Source organism: Peromyscus eremicus, chromosome 1, assembly GCF_949786415.1.
Source record: "Peromyscus eremicus chromosome 1, PerEre_H2_v1, whole genome shotgun sequence".
In the NCBI taxonomy this organism is placed as follows: Eukaryota; Metazoa; Chordata; class Mammalia; order Rodentia; family Cricetidae; genus Peromyscus; species Peromyscus eremicus.
This window is the reverse complement of record NC_081416.1, coordinates 98,610,094-98,618,858: the sequence shown is the minus strand read 5'-3', so window position 1 is coordinate 98,618,858 and position 8,765 is coordinate 98,610,094. Positions and strand designations below refer to the sequence as shown.

The window sequence follows — 8,765 nt, the reverse complement described above, 5'->3', positions numbered from 1 at the left end:
AGATGGATCAGCAATGCTTGATGTGTCAAGCTGACAATCTGAGTTTGATCCTTGGAACCTGTATAAAGGTGGAAAGAAAGAGCTGATGCTGGAATTGCCCTTTGGCTTCTAAACACATTTCAAGTTATGAATTTTAACACAAGAGGCAATATAATGATAATAAAATTTTAAAAATTAATATGCTTATCCATGTCCTCAGAGATGATCAGGGTTACAGAAATAGGCTGACAGGTCTCAGTAGCTGGCTGTATTTCTGATGGGGGAGAAGTAGGGAGTCGACTATATCTAGGTCAGCCCTTACATTTATGGCCTGCTCAATTTGTCCTGCAGGAGCCTCTGTGAGAAATGTCAACATGAACTTTCTCAGTTGTATCAATGTGAGCCTCAGAACTCACGACTTAAGAGAGTTTCTCAAATAATTCAACCTATAGAAATATCTAGTCACAGAAATCAAGGTGTGGTTATAAATGGTTTATTTTGCTAGATTGTAACATTCATCACATATCACATACTTTAAAAGTGTTACTGCTGACCATGAGACAAACACTGCTTTTTTATTATAGCAAAGTGTCAAAGGGTAGTAAATTTGAAGTTAGAGCATAAAATTTCACCCACAGACCCAGCAGGTTCCTTGGGTGTCTATGGAAGTTGTGAATGCTAAAGCAGATCTCCCCCAAAATGATCGCACCCTTCATTCTACCACAGACCTTAGAGAACCACCAAGTTCTTGCCCCTGGGCCTCCCTTCAACACTCAGACCCATGAACTGTAGGCAGGAGAGGGCTACAGCTCAGCAAGAGGCAGCAGCTGGACCAGGAGACCAGGTAGCACCACAAGCAGCAGGGTTCCTGTAGACGGGAGGAGAAAGGAAGGTTTCATTTGGGAAATCTCAAGACAGGGATAGCTCCCCTAAACATTCAGAACTTTACATCTAGCTCAAATCCCAAGAGAGTAGGCTCTAGGGGGCCAGCATGCCTGGCTAGACTCTTCTGGCTTCCTGAGGATTTCTAAAGTACTCAAGTACCAGGAAGTTAACAAACTGATAGATCCCAACCACTTCCAAGTTCCTATGTGCTAAGACTGGGGATTAAAACTTTTCCTATGCAGAGTTTTCTTGGCCTTCTAGTAGCCCAACAGGCTTTTCCTTATTCACCCAAGAAGAGGTCTCTGGATCTGAATCTTCTGAAAGTCCATTGTTGCAGCAATGTGCATTCCTTTTATGCCAGCTGGTGTGAACTAGAATCTACTTGTGGCTCTCAGCCTGCCTTGACTGAAAATCAATCATTTGACCCTGATTGGCAGCTTCTTCTTGCCAGAAAGTGGACCTGGGTAGGGGTCATGCTTTCCTTGGGCTTGATATAAATTCAGATTTTCTCTATGAAAATGCATGAAGCCTGAGAGCCTGCCAGCACCCGACTGGACTAAGAGGTGTCTTTATCCTCATACCCGAATACCCCAGCCCCTAGGCTTTGGGCCCAGGGGCACAACCCTGTGCCCCTACACCCCCACCCATTGCAGTTCCAGTTTCAGGCCAGTTGGCAGGCAGACCTCCTGCACACAAGACAGACCACCACCATCCCCCATCAGACCCTGTAACCTAAGCCCCACCTCCCCCAAATCCCACCCACCCTCCGAGACTGTAACTGTTCCCTGAGACAGAGCCTGCCAGCACCCAGGTGGACTAAGAGGCCAGTTGGCAGACAGACATCCTGCAGACAGGTCAGACTACCACCATCTGCCATAAGGTAAGACTGTAGCTACTCTCTGAGACAGAGCCCACTAGTACCAGCTGGACTAAGAGCTTCTCCCTAAGACAAGAAGTCCATCAGCATCAACTAGACCAAGAGCTCCCACTGGATCAATATTATCACTCAGACCAAGAGAGGCTCCCTCAGACACAGACACTGCTTGCACCAAGTGGAGAAAGAGATGAGTAGACGCCAGTGCAAAAATACAGTCAACAACATAAAAACCAATATAGCTCCATCAGAACCTACATCAGCAAGACCTGAACATCCCAACACAGAAGAAACCGAAGATATCTACCAAAAAAATGACTTTAAGAAGATATTAGAGATCTTAAAAGAGGAAATGAAAAATTCCCTTAAAGAAATGGAGGAAAAGTCAAACAAAAAATGGGAAGAAATCAGTAAATCTCTTGAAAGCCAAGAGAAAGCAATTAAACAAGTGAGGTAAACAGTTCAAGATTTCAAAACTGAAATGGAGTCAATAAAGAAGACACAAATTGAGGTAATGCTGGAAGTGGAAAATCTGAGTAAATGAACAGGAACTACAGATGCAAGTATAACCAACAGAATGCAAGAGATGGAAGACCAGATCTCTGGCATTGAAGATACAGTAGAAGAAATAGATACATCAAAGAAAACACTAAAACCAACAGTCATGACCCAAAATGTCCAGGAAATTTAGGACACCATGAAAAGATCAAACCAAGAATAACAGAGATAGAAGGAGATTAATACCAACTCAAAGGCACAGAAAATATATTCAACAAAATCATAGAAGAAAACTTTCCCAACCTAAAAAAAGGAAATGCCTATAAAAATACAAGAAGGTTACCAAACACCAAATAGACTGGATCCAAAAAAAGTCCCCTCACCACATAATAATCAAACCACTAAACATACAGAATAAAGAAAAAATATTAAGAGCTGCAAAGGAAAAAGGCCAAGCAACATATAAAGGCAGACCCATAAGAATAACACTTGAATTCTCAATGGAGACTCTAAAAGCCAGAAGGTCCTGGACAGATGTTATGCAGATACTAAGAGACCATGGATGCCAACCCAGACTATTATACCCAGCAAAACTCTCAATCAACATAGATTGGGTAAACAAAATATTCCATGATAAAACCAGATTTAAACAATATCTCTCCACAAATGCAGCCCTACAGAAAGCACTCCAAGGAAAAATCCAACCTAAGGAAGTTAGATACACCCATGAAAACACAGGCAATAGATAGTCCCATACCAACTAATACTAAAGAAGGGAAACATACAACACTACCACCAAAAAATAATAGGAATTAACAATAACTGGTCATTAATATCCATCAATATCAATGGTCTCAATTCACCTATAAAAAGACACAGGCTAACAGAATGGATATGAAAACAAGATCCATCCATTTACTGCATACAAAAAACACACCTCAACTTCAAAGACAGACACCACATCAGAATAAAAGGCTAGGAAAAGACATTCCAATCAAATGGATTTAAGAAGCAAGCTGGTGTAGCTATCAAATATCTAATAAAATAGACTTCAAACTAAAATCAATTGAAAGAGATCAGGAAGAACACTACATATTTATCACAGGGAAAATCTGACACGATGAAGTCTCAATTCTGAATATTTATGCCCCATATACAAGGGCACCGACATTCGTAAAAGAAACATTACTAAAGCTCAAATCGCACATCAAACCCCATAGACTAGTAGTGGGAGACTTCAACACCCCACTGTCACCAATTGACAGGTCTGCCAGACAGAAACTTAGCAGAGAAATAAGGGAACTAACAGACATTATGACTCAAATAGACTTAATAGATATCTACAGAATATTCCACCCTAACACAGAAGAATATAACTTCATTTCAGCACCCCATGGAACCTTCTCCAAAATCAACCACATGCTTGATCACAAAGCAATCTCAACAGATACAAAAAAATTGAAATAACCTCCTGGGTCTTAACAGACCACCATAGCTTAAAGTTAGACTTGAACAACAACAAAAATTACAGAAAGCCTACAATCTCATGGAAACTGAATAATGCCCAATTGAATCACCAATGGGTCAAGGAAGAAATAAAGAAAGAAATTAAAGATTTCCTAGAATTCAATGAAAATGAATGTACAACATTCCCAAACTTATGGGACACCATGAAAGCAGTGCTAAGAGGAAAATTCATAGCTCTAAATGCTCACATAAAGAAGTTGGAGAAATCTCACACTAGTGACTTAACAGCACAACTGAAAGCTCTACAACAAGAAGAAGCAAACTCATCCAGGAGAAACAGATGCCAGGAAATAATCAAATTGAAGGCTGAAATCAATAAAATAGAAACAAAGAGAACAATACAAAGAATCAATGAAACAAAAAGTTGGTTCTTTGAGAAAATCAACAAGATAGATAAGCCCTTATCCAAATTAACAAAAAAGCAGAGAGAGAGCATCCAAATTAACAAAATCAGACATGAAAAGGAGGACATAACAAAAAGCTAGACATCAAAATACTGAACAATCCAATTAAAAAATGGGCTACAGAGCTTGCCGGGCGGTGGTGGCGCACGCCTTTAATCCCAGCACTCGGGAGGCAGAGCCAGGCGGATCTCTGTGAGTTCGAGGCCAGCCTGGACTACCAAGTGAGTCCCAGGAAAGGCGCAAAGCTACATAGAGAAACCCTGTCTCGAAAAACCAAAAAAAAAAAATGGGCTATAGAGCTTAACAGAGAGTTCTCAATAGAAGAATCTTAAATGGCTGAAAGACATTTAAGGAATTGCTCAACATCCTTAGTCATCAGGGAAATGCAAAATCAAAACAACTCTGAGATACCACCTAACACCTGTCAGAATGGCTAAGATCAAAAACACTGAAGACAGCTTATGTTGGAGAAGATGTGGAGCAAGGGGAACACTCCTCCACTGTTGGTGGCAGTGCAAACTTGTACAGCCACTATGGAAATCAGTATGGTAGTTTCTCAGAAAATTGGGAATAAGTCTTCCTCAAGATCCAGTTATACCACTCTTGGGCATATACCCAAGGAATGCTCAATCTTACCACAAGGACACATGCTCAATTATGTTCATATCAGCATTATTTGTAATAGCAAGAACCTGAAAACAACCTAGATGTCCCTCAAGTGAAGAATGGATAAAGAAAATATGGCACATATACACAATGGAGTACTACTCAGCAGTAAAAAACAATGATATCATGAAATTTGCAGGCAAATGGATGGATCTAGATAATATCATCTTGAGTGAGGTAACCCAGACTCAGAAGGACAGACATAGTATGTACTCACTCATAAGTGGATACTAAATAGGAGGGAAGGGATGGCCAGACTGCAACCCACAACTCCAGAGAGGCTAGCTAGCAGGAAAAGACCCTAGGAGGGACACATGGATGATCCTGTGAAGGAGAAGTGGATGAGATCTACATGAGTGGACTTGGGGGATGGCAGAGTGCAAGGAGTGGGGGATGAGAACATAGGGAAATGGGAGGGTCAAGCTGGAACAGGGACAGAGTGGGAGGGCAGGGAGGAAGATACCATGATAGATGAGGACATCATGGGAATAGGAAGAGGCAGGGTGCTGGGGAGGCTCTCAGGATCCCACAAGGTTGACCCCACCTTGGGCTGCTGGCAGTGGTCCAGAGGGGCCTGGACTGGTCTACTCTGGTGACCAGCCTAGCAAATAACCTAGCTGTTATCATAGAGCCTTTGTCTGGTGACTGATGGAGGCAGATACAGAGATCCACAGCCAGGCACCAGGCTGAGCTCTGGGAATCCAATTGATGAGAGAGAGGAGAGATACTGCAGGCGAGGGACATTGAGATCATGATGGGAGGACATGCAGAGATGACCGGCCACACCAGTGGAAGCCCATGAACTGTGGACTGATGGCTGTGGAGCCCCCATGGGACTGGACTAGGCCCTCTGGATATGAAAGACAGTTGATTGGCTCAAACTGTTTGGGGGACACCCAGGCAGGGGGATCAGGATCTGTCCCTGGTATATGGGTAAGCTTCTGGAACCCGGTGCCTGTGGTGTGACACCTTGCACAGCCTTGGTGCAGTGGGAAGGGGCTTAGACCTGCCTAGGCTCAGTGTGCTGGGCTTTGCTGACTCCCCATGGGAGACCTCAATTTGGGGGATGTGGGGATGTGGGGTGGCTTGGGAAAGAGGGCTGGGGGTGGTAGGAGAGAGGAGGGGGATCTGTGGATAGCATGTGGAGTGAGTAGAATAGTTCTTAATATGGAAAAATGAAAAAAAAAGAAAACGCATGAAGCCCCTGTGATCACTTCTGTAGTTACACTTCCTGCTCCAAAGACTTCCCACGTTTCCAGAAACCCTGGAGTGTCAGAGCTGATTAGATATAAGATTGCTCTGTACTCATTATCTAACTGTAGTTCATTTCAGGTTCTCCCTGGCCTCTCACTCAAACTTAACTTCTTAGGACAACATTTAGTGGGGTCTGGATATAAGAAATCCAGACACTGTGCAGATCCTGAGTGGTGGGCATAGGAGACAAGGTCTCTAGAGTGTAAGCAAGTGATTTTCCTGTGAATGTTGAGACCCACACCTATATGAGTTTGGATCAGATGTCTGACATGTGTACAGGGTTCTTCATATTTAAAAATAAAAGGCATTTGTGGATTGATATATACATGCCAAGTAATATGTCTTAAATACTTTTTAAATAAATACTTTAATTCATAATCAATTTAATTTTACATATCAGCCATGGATTCCCCTGTCCTCCCTCCACCCACCCCCCTGCATTCTCCCCCCAATCCACCCCCCATTCCCACCTCCTCCAAGGCAAGGTCTCCCCTAGCAGTGGGACCAGGACCTGTCCTTGGTGCATGAGCTGGTTTTTGGAACCTAGAGCCTATGCTAAGACACTTTGCTCAGCCTTGGTGCAGGAATACCTCTCTTTTAATTCTCAAAATAATATTACTACAATATTTTTCATTTGGGTCTTTATGGTTCAAATAAGGAAACTGATAACTTGCCAAGAGTCAGAGAGTTAGTGATGATTGAACCAGATTGCCATGGAGTCTGACCCCAAACCTATAACAGAGAGCATGGTACAGTAATTTTCTCTGAAAGTATTAAGGAAAGATTGCTGTGATAAGTGACACTTGAACTATGCCTTGAAAAGTAATCACCAAACTAAAATTGATGATGTCTTTGCTTTCATAGATTCAGACATATGGTCAAGGGATGAAGAGAGAACCCAGGCCACAAGGAATGATGGGCATACAGCCATAGAGACCCCCAACATGGGCTGCTTTGGTTTAATGGATGGATAAATAAATATCTGCTGATGGGACTTCTCACTCCTCAAAGGGCTGGACATGGTAATAGCATTTTCCTGAAGTCCCTCACTGTGTTCAACCATTCCTGATACACCTGCACTAAAGTATGTGCCACTTGGCTTTACCAATACTACCCCTCATCATTCTAATCACCATGGCCATGTGTATGGTCTACCAGGTGTCTTCTGATAGGGAGCACCACTATTCCATTTCATGATGTCCCCACCAGCTCTACCTCTAACACAGACCCAGATTCACCTTAGCTGCTGAAATGACTCTTGTCAGTAGAACCGCTATAGAAGCAATTGAAGTTGCTTTTCCCTCTTTTGGGGGAGTGCAGAGAAATTGTGTCATACTCTTTATTGTTTTGTGGTAACTTTACTTTGTGATATACTTCATAGCCTTGAATTAACACCTCCTCTTCTTTAGGTTTATAGGAAAATTTATTTATCTTAATCCCCAAGCAGGTTTTGATGATAAACAGTGTTCCACCAACACTACCAAAGCCACCAAGAGCTGCTCTCTCTTTCAAAGATGAGGAAGTGAATTGCCCAAACCGCACAGAGTCCTCCCCACAGTAATGAAATTTGTTATCAGTGCCTCTATATACTGTGTAACAATCCTGTTTACTCAGAAGTTGAAAGCTCTTGTTAAATAGTAGTGGAAGGCCTTGTAATGGAAGTTACTGGGATTTTTCTTGAATTCTCTAACTGCTCTGTTAAAGTCTTTGTAGATTCTCCCAGTGTAAGCCACTATAGCTGTTTAATGAAAGCCATGGAAACCTTTGGGATTGCTCATCATGTTTTTTATCTCCTTCCATTGTTTCTCTATCTTTACCCACTCAAGTTTTAATTGCTCATTCGTGTTGAAGTCTTCTTGTAACAGCTGGGGTGCTTTTCTCTCCGTGTCTTCGACACAACCCTCATACTGATCATCAAATGCATTGGGAGCCATGTCCAGGTTGGAAGGCTCAGTCAGGCCTGTCACCTGAAAGTAGAGTTCTTTGTTACTAGGTAAGTTTACTAAGCTATCAGCACATACTGGATGCTGTCTGGAGCCTACAGCATGAGATGTTTCATATTCCAACCTCACACATGGCACATGTATGGACACAGTCTCATTATGTTATAAGGGGTGCAGAAAGGCAAGGCTGAGATCTCTAATTCTTTTCTGTTAATGGATACTTTATTTTTCTTCTTTATTCAACCAAATATTTAGTCAAAAATAACAGGCCTATCATGATATTTTAATATATACATGTCAGTGTATATTGCTCATGTTAACTCACACACAACCTTCCCCCTTCCTGATATTACCTTTTCAATACTTCTCTGGATTCATACCCTCTACCATCCTCTAACTGCATACTCCATCCTGGGAACTGTAATATCACAAAGATGTGGGCAGGGGAAATCAAGGACAACAGTGCATGGATTGAGAATATTACTTGCTGAGTTAACAACCAAGTCAGAAGCAACGTGTGAACTTTTGATGTCATCTTCATGTTCAAACACAGCTGCAAGGAAATACAAGACAATGAAAGAGGGGTACACACAGTATTGTAATGGTCTGTTGATCATCTCTGGGTTAACGACTGAACCTTTATTTTACATCTGGAAGTCCAGGCTCCTGCTCATACTGCTCCCACGATGGCTTACCAACACTCTGTGTATAGCTCTGCTTGGATGCTTACTAGAG

At 42.2% G+C, this 8,765-nt stretch overlaps 1 pseudogene; it reads right to left on the bottom strand.

Moving 5' to 3' along the window:
- Positions 1-678: 678 nt before the first annotated feature.
- Positions 679-8,565, bottom strand: LOC131901908 (T-cell ecto-ADP-ribosyltransferase 2-like; annotated as a pseudogene).
- Positions 8,566-8,765: the final 200 nt, after the last annotated feature.